Here is a 17,433-nt window from a genome sequence, read left to right on the forward strand (position 1 = left end):
AGTGTCACAGTGTGTCTCAGAGAGTGTCAGATAGGATCAGAGAGTGTCAAATTGTGTCTCAAAGTGTTAGAGAAAGTCAGAGAGTGTCACGGTGTGTCTGAGAGTGTCACAGTGAGTCAGAGAGTGTCTCAGTGTGTCTGAGAGTTTCGGAGAGAGTCAGAGAGTGTCAGATTGTGTCTCAGTGAGTGTCACAGTGTGTCTCACAGAGTCAGAGAGAGAGAGACAGAAAGGGTCACAATCTGTCTTGAGAGTGTCTCAGTGTGACACGGTCTGTCAGAGTGTGTCACAGTGTGTCTCAGAGAGTGTCACAGTGCATCTAAGAGAGGATGAGAGTGTGTTTCAGAGAGTCAGAAAGAGTCAGAAAGTGTCACAGTTTGTCTCAGAGAGTGTCACATTGTGACAGTCTGTCAGAGAATGTTACATTGTATTTCAGAGTGTGTCAGAACGTGTCACAGTGTGTCATACTGTGTCTCAGAGAGTGCCAGAGAGTGTCAGCATTTGGCTCAGAGAGAGTCACAGTCTATGAGAGAGTGTCACAGTGTGTCTCAGAGAGTGTCACAGTGTCGCGGAAAATGTCACCGTGTGTCAGAGAGTGTCACAGTAGGTCAGTGAGTGTCATCGTGTGTCTCATAAATTGTCACAGTCTGTCACAGTCTGTCAGAGAGTGTCACAGTGTTTCTCAGAGAGAGTCAGAAAGTGACACAGTGTGTCTCAGAGAGTGTGAGAGAGAGTCAAAAATTGTCACAGAGAGAGACAAAGAGGGTCTCAGTGTCTCTCAGAGAGTGTCACAGTGTGTCTTAGAGAGTGTCACAGTGTCACAGAGAATTTCACCATGTGTCAGAGAGTGTTTTTGTGTGTCAGGGAGTGTCACAGTGTGTCACAGTCGGTCAGAGAGTGCCACATTGTGTTTCAGAAAGTGACCGAGAGAGTCACAGAGTGTCACAGTGCATCTCAAAGAGTGTCAGAGAGAGACAGAGAGTATCACAGTGTGTCTCAGAGTGTCACAGTGTCACAGAGAATTTCACCATGTGTCAGAGTGTGTCAGAGCCAGTCAGAGAGTGTTACAGTGTGTCAGGGAGTGTCACAGTCTGTCCCTGTCTGTCAGAGAGTGCCACATTGTATTTTGGAGAGTGTCAGAGAGAGAGTCACAGTGTATCACAGTGTGTCTCAGAGTGTCAGAGAGAGACAGAGAGTGTCACAGTGTGTCACAGTGCATCTCAGAGAGTGTCACAGTGTGTCCCAGAGAGTCAGAGAGAGTCAGAGAGTGTCACATTGTGTTTCAGAGAGTGTCACAATGTCTCAGAGAATGTCATAGTGTGTCCGGGAGTGTCACAGTCAGTCAGTGTCACAATGTGTCAGAGAGTGTCGAAGTGTGTCTCAGGGAATCAGAGAGAGATGGAACGTGTCACAGTGTCACAGAGAGCATCACAGTATCTCAGAATATGTCACCATGTGTCAGAGAGTGTCACAGTGTGTCTCAGAGAGTGTCAGGGAGAGTCAGAGCGTGTCACCGTGTGTCTAAGAGAGTGTCAGAGAGTGTCACAGTGTGTCTAAGAGAGTGTCATAGTGTGTCACAGTGTGTCACAGAGAGTCTCACACTGTGTATCAGAGAGCGTCAGAGTGTGTCATTGTGTGTCACAGTCTGTCAGAGAGTGCCACAGTGTGTCATAGTCTGTTAGAGAGAATTATAGGGTGACTCAGAGATAGTCAGAGAGTGTCACAGTGTGTCTTAAAGAGTGTCACAGCGAATTTCACCATGTGTCAGAGTGTGTCACAGTCAGTCAGAGAGTGTTATAGTGTGTCAGGGAGTGCCACAGTCTGTCACAGTCTGTCAGAGAATGTCATATTGTGTTTCGGGGAGTGTCAGAGAGAGTCAGAGAGTGTCACAGTGTGTATCAGAGAGTGTCAGATAGAATCAGAGAGTGTCATAGTGTGTCTATGAGAGTGTCACAGTGTGTCACAGTCTGGCAGAGAGTGTCACAATTTGTCTCAGAGAGTGTCGCAGTGTGTTTGAGAGAGTGTCAGAGAGTGTCATAGTGTATCTCAGAGAGTCGGAGAGTGTCACAGTGCGTTTGAGAGAGTGTCAGAGAGTGTCACATTGTGTCTCAGAGAGAGTCAGAGAGTGTCATAGTGTGTATGAGAGAGTGTCAGAGGGTGTCACAGTGTGCCTCAGCGTGTGTCAGAGAGGGTCACAGTGTGTCTCAGAAATTCAGGTAGAGTCAGAATGTGTCACAATCTGTCAGCGAGTGCCACAGTGTGTTTCAGAGAGAGTCAGAAAGTGTCCCAGTGTGTCTCAGAGAGTGCCAGATAGGATCAAAGAGTGTCACAGTGCAGCTCAAAGTATCAGACAGAGTCAGAGAGTGTCACAGTGTGTCTCAGAGAGGATGACAGTGTGTCTCGGAGAGTCAGAGAGAGTCAGAACATGTCACAGCTTGACTCAGAGAGTGTCAGAGAGTGTCACAGTGTGTCTCAGCGTGTGTCAGAGTGAGTCAGCGAGTGTCACAGTATGTCGTACTGTACCTCAGAGAGAGCCAGAGAGAGTCAGACTGTATCACAGAGTGTCTCAGAGAGTGTCAGAGATTGTCACAGTGTGTAACAGAGAGAGTTAGAGAATGTCAGTGAGTCTCACAGTCTGTCTCAGAGAGTGTCAGAACGGGTCAGAGAGTGTCAGTGTGTCTCAGAGAGAGTCAGAGAGAGACGGAAAGTGTCACAGTGTCTCTCAGAGAGTGTCACAGTTTGTCACAGTCTGTCAGAGAATGTCACAGTGTGTCTCTGTGAGTGTCACAGTGTGTCTCAGAGAGTCAGAAAGTGACACAGTCTGTCTTTGAGGGTGTCACAGTCTGTCACAGTCTGTCAGAGAGTGTCACTGTGTGTCTCAGAGAGTCTCAGAGAGTGTCACAGTGTGTTTCAGAGAGTGTCACAGTGTGTTTCAGAGAGAGTCAGAGAGTGTCACAATGCGTCTCAAATAGTCACAGAGTCAGAGACTGTCCCAGTGTCTCAGCGACTGTCAGAGAGTGTCACAGTGTGTCACAGTCCCTCAGAGAGTGTCAGAAAGTGTCACAGAGAGTGACGCAGTGTGTTTGAGAGAATTGTCAGAGAGTGTCATACTGTATCTCAGAGAGTCAGAGAGTATCACAGTGCGTTTGAGAGAGTGTCATAGTGTGTCGCAGAGCGTGTCACGGTGTGTCTGAGAGTGTCAGAGAGAGCCAGAGAGTGTCACAGTGTGTCTAAGAGTTTTGGAGAGTCAGAGAGTGTCAGATTGTGCCTCAGTGAGTGTCACAGTGTGTCTCAGAGAGTCAGAGAGAGAGAGACAGAAAGGGTCACAATCTGTCTTGAGAGTGTCTCAGTGTGACACAGTCTGTCAGAGAGTGTCACAGTGTGTCTAAGAGTTTTGGAGAGTCAGAGAGTGTCAGATTGTGCCTCAGTGAGTGTCACAGTGTGTCTCAGAGAGTCAGAGAGTCAGAGAGAGAGAGACAGAAAGGGTCACAATCTGTCTTGAGAGTGTCTCAGTGTGACACAGTCTGTCAGAGAGTGTCACAGTGCATCTAAGAGAGTGTCACAGTGCATCTAAGAGAGGATGACAGTGTGTTTCAGATAGTCAGAGAGAGTCAGAAAGTGTCACAGTTTGCCTCAGAGAGTGTCAAATAGGATCAGAGAGTGTCACAGTGTGTTTGAGAAAGTGCCAGAGTGTCACAGTGTGAGTCAGCGTGTGTCAGAGAGTGTCACATTGTGTTTCAGAGAGAGTCAGATGGTGTCACAGTGTGTCTCAGAGATTCAGGGAGAGTCAGAAAGTGTCACAGTCTGTCAGCGAGTGTCACATTGTGTTTCAGAGAGTGTCAGAGAGTGTCACAGTGTGTCTCAGAGAGTGTAAGATAGGATCAGAGAGTGTCAAATTGTGTCTCAAAGTGTTAGAGAAAGTCAGAGAGTGTCACGGTGTGTCTGAGAGTGTCACAGTGAGTCAGAGAGTGTCACAGTGTGTCTGAGAGTTTCGGAGAGAGTCAGAGAGTGTCAGATTGTGTCTCAGTGAGTGTCACAGTGTGTCTCACAGAGTCAGAGAGAGAGAGACAGAAAGGGTCACAATCTGTCTTGAGAGTGTCTCAGTGTGACACGGTCTGTCAGAGTGTGTCACAGTGTGTCTCAGAGAGTGTCACAGTGCATCTAAGAGAGGATGAGAGTGTGTTTCAGAGAGTCAGAGAGAGTCAGAAAGTGTCACAGTTTGTCTCAGAGAGTGTCACATTGTGACAGTCTGTCAGAGAATGTTACATTGTATTTCAGAGTGTGTCAGAACGCGTCACAGTGTGTCATACTGTGTCTCAGAGAGTGCCAGAGAGTGTCAGCATTTGGCTCAGAGAGAGTCACAGTCTATGAGAGAGTGTCACAGTGTGTCTCAGAGAGTGTCACAGTGTCGCGGAAAATGTCACCGTGTGTCAGAGAGTGTCACAGTAGGTCAGTGAGTGTCATCGTGTGTCTCATAAATTGTCACAGTCTGTCACAGTCTGTCAGAGAGTGTCACAGTGTTTCTCAGAGAGAGTCAGAAAGTGACACAGTGTGTCTCAGAGAGTGTGAGAGAGAGTCAAAAATTGTCACAGAGAGAGACAAAGAGGGTCTCAGTGTCTCTCAGAGAGTGTCACAGTGTGTCTTAGAGAGTGTCACAGTGTGTGTAAGAGTCTCAGAGAGAGTCAGAGTGTGTCACAGTCTGTCAGAGAGTGTCACAGTGTGTCTCAGAGTGTCAGAAAGAGTCAGAGAGTGTTTCAATGTGTTACAGTGTGTCAGAGAATGTCACACTGTGCCTCAGAGAGAGTCAGAGAGTGTCACAGTGTGTCTAAGAGAGGATAATAGTGTGTCTCGGAGAGTCAGAGAGAGTCAGAACGTGTCACACTTTGTCTCAGAGTGTCAGAGAGTGTCACAGTGTGCCTCAGAGAGTGTCACAGTGTGTCTCAGCGTGTGTCAGAGAGTGTCACAGTGTGCCTCAGAGAGTGTCAGAAAGGGTCACAGTGTGTCTCAGAAATTCAGAGTGAGTCAGAATGTGTCACAATCTGTCAGCGAGTGCCACAGTGTGTTTCAGAGAGAGTCAGAGAGTGTCCCAGTGTGTCTCAGAGAGTGTCACAGTGTGTCACAGTCTGGCAGAGAGTGTCACAATTTATCTCAGAGAGTGTCGCAGTGTGTTTGAGAGAGTGTCAGAGAGTGTCATAGTGTATCTCAGAGAGTCGGAGAGTGTCACAGTGCGTTTGAGAGAGTGTCAGAGAGTGTCACATTGTGTCTCAGAGAGAGTCAGAGAGTGTCATAGTGTGTATGAGAGAGTGTCAGAGGGTGTCACAGTGTGCCTCAGCGTGTGTCAGAGAGGGTCACAGTGTGTCTCAGAAATTCAGGTAGAGTCAGAATGTGTCACAATCTGTCAGCGAGTGCCACAGTGTGTTTCAGAGAGAGTCAGAGAGTGTCCCAGTGTGTCTCAGAGAGTGCCAGATAGGATCAAAGAGTGTCACAGTGCAGCTCAAAGTATCAGACAGAGTCAGAGAGTGTCACAGTGTGTCTCAGAGAGGATGACAGTGTGTCTCGGAGAGTCAGAGAGAGTCAGAACATGTCACAGCTTGACTCAGAGAGTGTCAGAGAGTGTCACAGTGTGTCTCAGCGTGTGTCAGAGTGAGTCAGCGAGTGTCACAGTATGTCGTACTGTACCTCAGAGAGAGCCAGAGAGAGTCAGACTGTATCACAGAGTGTCTCAGAGAGTGTCAGAGATTGTCACAGTGTGTAACAGAGAGAGTTAGAGAATGTCAGTGAGTCTCACAGTCTGTCTCAGAGAGTGTCAGAACGGGTCAGAGAGTGTCAGTGTGTCTCAGAGAGAGTCAGAGAGAGACGGAAAGTGTCACAGTGTCTCTCAGAGAGTGTCACAGTTTGTCACAGTCTGTCAGAGAATGTCACAGTGTGTCTATGTGAGTGTCACAGTGTGTCTCAGAGAGTCAGAAAGTGACACAGTCTGTCTTTGAGGGTGTCACAGTCTGTCACAGTCTGTCAGAGAGTGTCACTGTGTGTCTCAGAGAGTCTCAGAGAGTGTCACAGTGTGTTTCAGAGAGTGTCACAGTGTGTTTCAGAGAGAGTCAGAGAGTGTCACAATGCGTCTCAAATAGTCACAGAGTCAGAGACTGTCCCAGTGTCTCAGCGACTGTCAGAGAGTGTCACAGTGCGTCACAGTCCCTCAGAGAGTGTCAGAAAGTGTCACAGAGAGTGACGCAGTGTGTTTGAGAGAATGTCAGAGAGTGTCATACTGTATCTCAGAGAGTCAGAGAGTATCACAGTGCGTTTGAGAGAGTGTCATAGTGTGTCGCAGAGCGTGTCACGGTGTGTCTGAGAGTGTCAGAGAGAGCCAGAGAGTGTCACAGTGTGTCTAAGAGTTTTGGAGAGTCAGAGAGTGTCAGATTGTGCCTCAGTGAGTGTCACAGTGTGTCTCAGAGAGTCAGAGAGAGAGAGACAGAAAGGGTCACAATCTGTCTTGAGAGTGTCTCAGTGTGACACAGTCTGTCAGAGAGTGTCACAGTGTGTCTAAGAGTTTTGGAGAGTCAGAGAGTGTCAGATTGTGCCTCAGTGAGTGTCACAGTGTGTCTCAGAGAGTCAGAGAGAGAGAGACAGAAAGGGTCACAATCTGTCTTGAGAGTGTCTCAGTGTGACACAGTCTGTCAGAGAGTGTCACAGTGTGTCTGAGAGTTTCAGAGAGAGTCAGAGAGTGTCAGATTGTGCCTCAGTGAGTGTCACATTGTGTCTTAGAGAGTCAGAGAGAGAGAGACAGAAAGGGTCACAATCTGTCTTGAGAGTGTCTGAGAGTGTCACAGTGAGTCAGAGAGTGTCACAGTGTGTCTGAGAGTTTCAGAGAGAGTCAGAGAGTGTCAGATTGTGCCTCAGTGAGTGTCACATTGTGTCTCAGAGAGTCAGAGAGAGAGACAGAAAGGGTCACAATCTGTCTTGAGAGTGTCTCAGTGTGACACAGTCTGTCAGAGAGTGTCACAGTGTGTCTGAGAGTTTCAGAGAGAGTCAGAGAGTGTCAGATTGTGCCTCAGTGAGTGTCACATTGTGTCTCAGAGAGTCAGAGAGAGAGAGACAGAAAGGGTCACAATCTGTCTTGAGAGTGTCTCAGTGTGACACAGTCTGTCAGAGAGTGTCACAGTGCATCTAAGAGAGTGTCACAGTGCATCTAAGACAGGATGACAGTGTGTTTCAGATAGTCAGAGAGAGTCAGAAAGTGTCACAGTTTGCCTCAGAGAGTGTCAAATAGGATCAGAGAGTGTCACAGTGTGTTTGAGAAAGTGCCAGAGTGTCACAGTGTGAGTCAGCGTGTGTCAGAGAGTGTCACATTGTGTTTCAGAGAGAGTCAGATGGTGTCACAGTGTGTCTCAGAGATTCAGGGAGAGTCAGAAAGTGTCACAGTCTGTCAGCGAGTGTCACATTGTGTTTCAGAGAGAGTCAGAGAGTGTCACAGTGTGTCTCAGAGAGTGTAAGATAGGATCAGAGAGTGTCAAATTGTGTCTCAAAGTGTTAGAGAAAGTCAGAGAGTGTCACGGTGTGTCTGAGAGTGTCACAGTGAGTCAGAGAGTGTCTCAGTGTGTCTGAGAGTTTCGGAGAGAGTCAGAGAGTGTCAGATTGTGTCTCAGTGAGTGTCACAGTGTGTCTCACAGAGTCAGAGAGAGAGAGACAGAAAGGGTCACAATCTGTCTTGAGAGTGTCTCAGTGTGACACGGTCTGTCAGAGTGTGTCACAGTGTGTCTCAGAGAGTGTCACAGTGCATCTAAGAGAGGATGAGAGTGTGTTTCAGAGAGTCAGAGAGAGTCAGAAAGTGTCACAGTTTGTCTCAGAGAGTGTCACATTGTGACAGTCTGTCAGAGAATGTTACATTGTATTTCAGAGTGTGTCAGAACGTGTCACAGTGTGTCATACTGTGTCTCAGAGAGTGCCAGAGAGTGTCAGCATTTGGCTCAGAGAGAGTCACAGTCTATGAGAGAGTGTCACAGTGTGTCTCAGAGAGTGTCACAGTGTCGCGGAAAATGTCACCGTGTGTCAGAGAGTGTCACAGTAGGTCAGTGAGTGTCATCGTGTGTCTCATAAATTGTCACAGTCTGTCACAGTCTGTCAGAGAGTGTCACAGTGTTTCTCAGAGAGAGTCAGAAAGTGACACAGTGTGTCTCAGAGAGTGTGAGAGAGAGTCAAAAATTGTCACAGAGAGAGACAAAGAGGGTCTCAGTGTCTCTCAGAGAGTGTCACAGTGTGTCTTAGAGAGTGTCACAGTGTCACAGAGAATTTCACCATGTGTCAGAGAGTGTTTTTGTGTGTCAGGGAGTGTCACAGTGTGTCACAGTCGGTCAGAGAGTGCCACATTGTGTTTCAGAAAGTGACCGAGAGAGTCACAGAGTGTCACAGTGCATCTCAAAGAGTGTCAGAGAGAGACAGAGAGTATCACAGTGTGTCTCAGAGTGTCACAGTGTCACAGAGAATTTCACCATGTGTCAGAGTGTGTCAGAGCCAGTCAGAGAGTGTTACAGTGTGTCAGGGAGTGTCACAGTCTGTCCCTGTCTGTCAGAGAGTGCCACATTGTATTTTGGAGAGTGTCAGAGAGAGAGTCACAGTGTATCACAGTGTGTCTCAGAGTGTCAGAGAGAGACAGAGAGTGTCACAGTGTGTCACAGTGCATCTCAGAGAGTGTCACAGTGTGTCCCAGAGAGTCAGAGAGAGTCAGAGAGTGTCACATTGTGTTTCAGAGAGTGTCACAATGTCTCAGAGAATGTCATAGTGTGTCCGGGAGTGTCACAGTCAGTCAGTGTCACAATGTGTCAGAGAGTGTCGAAGTGTGTCTCAGGGAATCAGAGAGAGATGGAACGTGTCACAGTGTCACAGAGAGCATCACAGTATCTCAGAATATGTCACCATGTGTCAGAGAGTGTCACAGTGTGTCTCAGAGAGTGTCAGGGAGAGTCAGAGCGTGTCACCGTGTGTCTAAGAGAGTGTCAGAGAGTGCCACAGTGTATTACAGTCTGTCAGAGAGTTTCACAGTGTGTTTCAGAGAGAGTTAGAGAGTGTGACAGTGTGTCTAAGAGAGTGTCAGAGAGTGTCACAGTGTGTCTAAGAGAGTGTCATAGTGTGTCACAGTGTGTCACAGAGAGTCTCACACTGTGTATCAGAGAGCGTCAGAGTGTGTCATTGTGTGTCACAGTCTGTCAGAGAGTGCCACAGTGTGTCATAGTCTGTTAGAGAGAATTATAGGGTGACTCAGAGATAGTCAGAGAGTGTCACAGTGTGTCTTAAAGAGTGTCACAGCGAATTTCACCATGTGTCAGAGTGTGTCACAGTCAGTCAGAGAGTGTTATAGTGTGTCAGGGAGTGCCACAGTCTGTCACAGTCTGTCAGAGAATGTCATATTGTGTTTCGGGGAGTGTCAGAGAGAGTCAGAGAGTGTCACAGTGTGTATCAGAGAGTGTCAGATAGAATCAGAGAGTGTCATAGTGTGTCTATGAGAGTGTCACAGTGTGTCACAGTCTGGCAGAGAGTGTCACAATTTGTCTCAGAGAGTGTCGCAGTGTGTTTGAGAGAGTGTCAGAGAGTGTCATAGTGTATCTCAGAGAGTCGGAGAGTGTCACAGTGTGTTTGAGAGAGTATCAGAGAGTGTCACATTGTGTCTCAGAGAGAGTCAGAGAGTGTCATAGTGTGTATGAGAGAGTGTCAGAGGGTGTCACAGTGTGCCTCAGCGTGTGTCAGAGAGGGTCACAGTGTGTCTCAGAAATTCAGGTAGAGTCAGAATGTGTCACAATCTGTCAGCGAGTGCCACAGTGTGTTTCAGAGAGAGTCAGAAAGTGTCCCAGTGTGTCTCAGAGAGTGCCAGATAGGATCAAAGAGTGTCACAGTGCAGCTCAAAGTATCAGACAGAGTCAGAGAGTGTCACAGTGTGTCTCAGAGAGGATGACAGTGTGTCTCGGAGAGTCAGAGAGAGTCAGAACATGTCACAGCTTGACTCAGAAAGTGTCAGAGAGTGTCACAGTGTGTCTCAGCGTGTGTCAGAGTGAGTCAGCGAGTGTCACAGTATGTCGTACTGTACCTCAGAGAGAGCCAGAGAGAGTCAGACTGTATCACAGAGTGTCTCAGAGAGTGTCAGAGATTGTCACAGTGTGTAACAGAGAGAGTTAGAGAATGTCAGTGAGTCTCACAGTCTGTCTCAGAGAGTGTCAGAACGGGTCAGAGAGTGTCAGTGTGTCTCAGAGAGAGTCAGAGAGAGACGGAAAGTGTCACAGTGTCTCTCAGAGAGTGTCACAGTTTGTCACAGTCTGTCAGAGAATGTCACAGTGTGTCTCTGTGAGTGTCACAGTGTGTCTCAGAGAGTCAGAAAGTGACACAGTCTGTCTTTGAGGGTGTCACAGTCTGTCACAGTCTGTCAGAGAGTGTCACTGTGTGTCTCAGAGAGTCTCAGAGAGTGTCACAGTGTGTTTCAGAGAGTGTCACAGTGTGTTTCAGAGAGAGTCAGAGAGTGTCACAATGCGTCTCAAATAGTCACAGAGTCAGAGACTGTCCCAGTGTCTCAGCGACTGTCAGAGAGTGTCACAGTGTGTCACAGTCCCTCAGAGAGTGTCAGAAAGTGTCACAGAGAGTGACGCAGTGTGTTTGAGAGAATGTCAGAGAGTGTCATACTGTATCTCAGAGAGTCAGAGAGTATCACAGTGCGTTTGAGAGAGTGTCATAGTGTGTCGCAGAGCGTGTCACGGTGTGTCTGAGAGTGTCAGAGAGAGCCAGAGAGTGTCACAGTGTGTCTAAGAGTTTTGGAGAGTCAGAGAGTGTCAGATTGTGCCTCAGTGAGTGTCACAGTGTGTCTCAGAGAGTCAGAGAGAGAGAGACAGAAAGGGTCACAATCTGTCTTGAGAGTGTCTCAGTGTGACACAGTCTGTCAGAGAGTGTCACAGTGTGTCTAAGAGTTTTGGAGAGTCAGAGAGTGTCAGATTGTGCCTCAGTGAGTGTCACAGTGTGTCTCAGAGAGTCAGAGAGTCAGAGAGAGAGAGACAGAAAGGGTCACAATCTGTCTTGAGAGTGTCTCAGTGTGACACAGTCTGTCAGAGAGTGTCACAGTGCATCTAAGAGAGTGTCACAGTGCATCTAAGACAGGATGACAGTGTGTTTCAGATAGTCAGAGAGAGTCAGAAAGTGTCACAGTTTGCCTCAGAGAGTGTCAAATAGGATCAGAGAGTGTCACAGTGTGTTTGAGAAAGTGCCAGAGTGTCACAGTGTGAGTCAGCGTGTGTCAGAGAGTGTCACAGAGAGTTTCAGAGAGAGTCAGATGGTGTCACAGTGTGTCTCAGAGATTCAGGGAGAGTCAGAAAGTGTCACAGTCTGTCAGCGAGTGTCACATTGTGTTTCAGAGAGAGTCAGAGAGTGTCACAGTGTGTCTCAGAGAGTGTCAGATAGGATCAGAGAGTGTCAAATTGTGTCTCAAAGTGTTAGAGAAAGTCAGAGAGTGTCACGGTGTGTCTGAGAGTGTCACAGTGAGTCAGAGAGTGTCTCAGTGTGTCTGAGAGTTTCGGAGAGAGTCAGAGAGTGTCAGATTGTGTCTCAGTGAGTGTCACAGTGTGTCTCACAGAGTCAGAGAGAGAGAGACAGAAAGGGTCACAATCTGTCTTGAGAGTGTCTCAGTGTGACACGGTCTGTCAGAGTGTGTCACAGTGTGTCTCAGAGAGTGTCACAGTGCATCTAAGAGAGGATGAGAGTGTGTTTCAGAGAGTCAGAAAGAGTCAGAAAGTGTCACAGTTTGTCTCAGAGAGTGTCACATTGTGACAGTCTGTCAGAGAATGTTACATTGTATTTCAGAGTGTGTCAGAACGTGTCACAGTGTGTCATACTGTGTCTCAGAGAGTGCCAGAGAGTGTCAGCATTTGGCTCAGAGAGAGTCACAGTCTATGAGAGAGTGTCACAGTGTGTCTCAGAGAGTGTCACAGTGTCGCGGAAAATGTCACCGTGTGTCAGAGAGTGTCACAGTAGGTCAGTGAGTGTCATCGTGTGTCTCATAAATTGTCACAGTCTGTCACAGTCTGTCAGAGAGTGTCACAGTGTTTCTCAGAGAGAGTCAGAAAGTGACACAGTGTGTCTCAGAGAGTGTGAGAGAGAGTCAAAAATTGTCACAGAGAGAGACAAAGAGGGTCTCAGTGTCTCTCAGAGAGTGTCACAGTGTGTCTTAGAGAGTGTCACAGTGTCACAGAGAATTTCACCATGTGTCAGAGAGTGTTTTTGTGTGTCAGGGAGTGTCACAGTGTGTCACAGTCGGTCAGAGAGTGCCACATTGTGTTTCAGAAAGTGACCGAGAGAGTCACAGAGTGTCACAGTGCATCTCAAAGAGTGTCAGAGAGAGACAGAGAGTATCACAGTGTGTCTCAGAGTGTCACAGTGTCACAGAGAATTTCACCATGTGTCAGAGTGTGTCAGAGCCAGTCAGAGAGTGTTACAGTGTGTCAGGGAGTGTCACAGTCTGTCCCTGTCTGTCAGAGAGTGCCACATTGTATTTTGGAGAGTGTCAGAGAGAGAGTCACAGTGTATCACAGTGTGTCTCAGAGTGTCAGAGAGAGACAGAGAGTGTCACAGTGTGTCACAGTGCATCTCAGAGAGTGTCACAGTGTGTCCCAGAGAGTCAGAGAGAGTCAGAGAGTGTCACATTGTGTTTCAGAGAGTGTCACAATGTCTCAGAGAATGTCATAGTGTGTCCGGGAGTGTCACAGTCAGTCAGTGTCACAATGTGTCAGAGAGTGTCGAAGTGTGTCTCAGGGAATCAGAGAGAGATGGAACGTGTCACAGTGTCACAGAGAGCATCACAGTATCTCAGAATATGTCACCATGTGTCAGAGAGTGTCACAGTGTGTCTCAGAGAGTGTCAGGGAGAGTCAGAGCGTGTCACCGTGTGTCTAAGAGAGTGTCAGAGAGTGTCACAGTGTGTCTAAGAGAGTGTCATAGTGTGTCACAGTGTGTCACAGAGAGTCTCACACTGTGTATCAGAGAGCGTCAGAGTGTGTCATTGTGTGTCACAGTCTGTCAGAGAGTGCCACAGTGTGTCATAGTCTGTTAGAGAGAATTATAGGGTGACTCAGAGATAGTCAGAGAGTGTCACAGTGTGTCTTAAAGAGTGTCACAGCGAATTTCACCATGTGTCAGAGTGTGTCACAGTCAGTCAGAGAGTGTTATAGTGTGTCAGGGAGTGCCACAGTCTGTCACAGTCTGTCAGAGAATGTCATATTGTGTTTCGGGGAGTGTCAGAGAGAGTCAGAGAGTGTCACAGTGTGTATCAGAGAGTGTCAGATAGAATCAGAGAGTGTCATAGTGTGTCTATGAGAGTGTCACAGTGTGTCACAGTCTGGCAGAGAGTGTCACAATTTGTCTCAGAGAGTGTCGCAGTGTGTTTGAGAGAGTGTCAGAGAGTGTCATAGTGTATCTCAGAGAGTCGGAGAGTGTCACAGTGCGTTTGAGAGAGTGTCAGAGAGTGTCACATTGTGTCTCAGAGAGAGTCAGAGAGTGTCATAGTGTGTATGAGAGAGTGTCAGAGGGTGTCACAGTGTGCCTCAGCGTGTGTCAGAGAGGGTCACAGTGTGTCTCAGAAATTCAGGTAGAGTCAGAATGTGTCACAATCTGTCAGCGAGTGCCACAGTGTGTTTCAGAGAGAGTCAGAAAGTGTCCCAGTGTGTCTCAGAGAGTGCCAGATAGGATCAAAGAGTGTCACAGTGCAGCTCAAAGTATCAGACAGAGTCAGAGAGTGTCACAGTGTGTCTCAGAGAGGATGACAGTGTGTCTCGGAGAGTCAGAGAGAGTCAGAACATGTCACAGCTTGACTCAGAGAGTGTCAGAGAGTGTCACAGTGTGTCTCAGCGTGTGTCAGAGTGAGTCAGCGAGTGTCACAGTATGTCGTACTGTACCTCAGAGAGAGCCAGAGAGAGTCAGACTGTATCACAGAGTGTCTCAGAGAGTGTCAGAGATTGTCACAGTGTGTAACAGAGAGAGTTAGAGAATGTCAGTGAGTCTCACAGTCTGTCTCAGAGAGTGTCAGAACGGGTCAGAGAGTGTCAGTGTGTCTCAGAGAGAGTCAGAGAGAGACGGAAAGTGTCACAGTGTCTCTCAGAGAGTGTCACAGTTTGTCACAGTCTGTCAGAGAATGTCACAGTGTGTCTCTGTGAGTGTCACAGTGTGTCTCAGAGAGTCAGAAAGTGACACAGTCTGTCTTTGAGGGTGTCACAGTCTGTCACAGTCTGTCAGAGAGTGTCACTGTGTGTCTCAGAGAGTCTCAGAGAGTGTCACAGTGTGTTTCAGAGAGTGTCACAGTGTGTTTCAGAGAGAGTCAGAGAGTGTCACAATGCGTCTCAAATAGTCACAGAGTCAGAGACTGTCCCAGTGTCTCAGCGACTGTCAGAGAGTGTCACAGTGTGTCACAGTCCCTCAGAGAGTGTCAGAAAGTGTCACAGAGAGTGACGCAGTGTGTTTGAGAGAATTGTCAGAGAGTGTCATACTGTATCTCAGAGAGTCAGAGAGTATCACAGTGCGTTTGAGAGAGTGTCATAGTGTGTCGCAGAGCGTGTCACGGTGTGTCTGAGAGTGTCAGAGAGAGCCAGAGAGTGTCACAGTGTGTCTAAGAGTTTTGGAGAGTCAGAGAGTGTCAGATTGTGCCTCAGTGAGTGTCACAGTGTGTCTCAGAGAGTCAGAGAGAGAGAGACAGAAAGGGTCACAATCTGTCTTGAGAGTGTCTCAGTGTGACACAGTCTGTCAGAGAGTGTCACAGTGTGTCTAAGAGTTTTGGAGAGTCAGAGAGTGTCAGATTGTGCCTCAGTGAGTGTCACAGTGTGTCTCAGAGAGTCAGAGAGTCAGAGAGAGAGAGACAGAAAGGGTCACAATCTGTCTTGAGAGTGTCTCAGTGTGACACAGTCTGTCAGAGAGTGTCACAGTGCATCTAAGAGAGTGTCACAGTGCATCTAAGAGAGGATGACAGTGTGTTTCAGATAGTCAGAGAGAGTCAGAAAGTGTCACAGTTTGCCTCAGAGAGTGTCAAATAGGATCAGAGAGTGTCACAGTGTGTTTGAGAAAGTGCCAGAGTGTCACAGTGTGAGTCAGCGTGTGTCAGAGAGTGTCACATTGTGTTTCAGAGAGAGTCAGATGGTGTCACAGTGTGTCTCAGAGATTCAGGGAGAGTCAGAAAGTGTCACAGTCTGTCAGCGAGTGTCACATTGTGTTTCAGAGAGTGTCAGAGAGTGTCACAGTGTGTCTCAGAGAGTGTAAGATAGGATCAGAGAGTGTCAAATTGTGTCTCAAAGTGTTAGAGAAAGTCAGAGAGTGTCACGGTGTGTCTGAGAGTGTCACAGTGAGTCAGAGAGTGTCACAGTGTGTCTGAGAGTTTCGGAGAGAGTCAGAGAGTGTCAGATTGTGTCTCAGTGAGTGTCACAGTGTGTCTCACAGAGTCAGAGAGAGAGAGACAGAAAGGGTCACAATCTGTCTTGAGAGTGTCTCAGTGTGACACGGTCTGTCAGAGTGTGTCACAGTGTGTCTCAGAGAGTGTCACAGTGCATCTAAGAGAGGATGAGAGTGTGTTTCAGAGAGTCAGAGAGAGTCAGAAAGTGTCACAGTTTGTCTCAGAGAGTGTCACATTGTGACAGTCTGTCAGAGAATGTTACATTGTATTTCAGAGTGTGTCAGAACGCGTCACAGTGTGTCATACTGTGTCTCAGAGAGTGCCAGAGAGTGTCAGCATTTGGCTCAGAGAGAGTCACAGTCTATGAGAGAGTGTCACAGTGTGTCTCAGAGAGTGTCACAGTGTCGCGGAAAATGTCACTGTGTGTCAGAGAGTGTCACAGTAGGTCAGTGAGTGTCATCGTGTGTCTCATAAATTGTCACAGTCTGTCACAGTCTGTCAGAGAGTGTCACAGTGTTTCTCAGAGAGAGTCAGAAAGTGACACAGTGTGTCTCAGAGAGTGTGAGAGAGAGTCAAAAATTGTCACAGAGAGAGACAAAGAGGGTCTCAGTGTCTCTCAGAGAGTGTCACAGTGTGTCTTAGAGAGTGTCACAGTGTCACAGAGAATTTCACCATGTGTCAGAGAGTGTTTTTGTGTGTCAGGGAGTGTCACAGTGTGTCACAGTCGGTCAGAGAGTGCCACATTGTGTTTCAGAAAGTGACCGAGAGAGTCACAGAGTGTCACAGTGCATCTCAAAGAGTGTCAGAGAGAGACAGAGAGTATCACAGTGTGTCTCAGAGTGTCACAGTGTCACAGAGAATTTCACCATGTGTCAGAGTGTGTCAGAGCCAGTCAGAGAGTGTTACAGTGTGTCAGGGAGTGTCACAGTCTGTCCCTGTCTGTCAGAGAGTGCCACATTGTATTTTGGAGAGTGTCAGAGAGAGAGTCACAGTGTATCACAGTGTGTCTCAGAGTGTCAGAGAGAGACAGAGAGTGTCACAGTGTGTCACAGTGCATCTCAGAGAGTGTCACAGTGTGTCCCAGAGAGTCAGAGAGAGTCAGAGAGTGTCACATTGTGTTTCAGAGAGTGTCACAATGTCTCAGAGAATGTCATAGTGTGTCCGGGAGTGTCACAGTCAGTCAGTGTCACAATGTGTCAGAGAGTGTCGAAGTGTGTCTCAGGGAATCAGAGAGAGATGGAACGTGTCACAGTGTCACAGAGAGCATCACAGTATCTCAGAATATGTCACCATGTGTCAGAGAGTGTCACAGTGTGTCTCAGAGAGTGTCAGGGAGAGTCAGAGCGTGTCACCGTGTGTCTAAGAGAGTGTCAGAGAGTGTCACAGTGTGTCTAAGAGAGTGTCATAGTATGTCACAGTGTGTCACAGAGAGTCTCACACTGTGTATCAGAGAGCGTCAGAGTGTGTCATTGTGTGTCACAGTCTGTCAGAGAGTGCCACAGTGTGTCATAGTCTGTTAGAGAGAATTATAGGGTGACTCAGAGATAGTCAGAGAGTGTCACAGTGTGTCTTAAAGAGTGTCACAGCGAATTTCACCATGTGTCAGAGTGTGTCACAGTCAGTCAGAGAGTGTTATAGTGTGTCAGGGAGTGCCACAGTCTGTCACAGTCTGTCAGAGAATGTCATATTGTGTTTCGGGGAGTGTCAGAGAGAGTCAGAGAGTGTCACAGTGTGTATCAGAGAGTGTCAGATAGAATCAGAGAGTGTCATAGTGTGTCTATGAGAGTGTCTCAGTGTGTCACAGTCTGTCAGAGATGGTTACAGTATATTTGGGAGTGAGTCAGAGAGGGTCAGAGAGTGTCACAGTTTGTCACAATCTGTCAGAGAGGGTCACAGATGTCGTGCTGTGCCTCAGAGAATGTCAGGGAGAGTCAGAGAGTGTCACAGTCGGTCTCAGAGAGGGTCAGAGTGTGTCACAGTGTGTCATAGTCTGTCAGAGAGTGTCACAGTCTGTGAGAGAGTGCCACAGTGTGTTTCAG

This window comes from Chiloscyllium punctatum, chromosome 52 (genome assembly GCF_047496795.1).
Source record: "Chiloscyllium punctatum isolate Juve2018m chromosome 52, sChiPun1.3, whole genome shotgun sequence".
NCBI classification, from domain to species: Eukaryota; Metazoa; Chordata; class Chondrichthyes; order Orectolobiformes; family Hemiscylliidae; genus Chiloscyllium; species Chiloscyllium punctatum.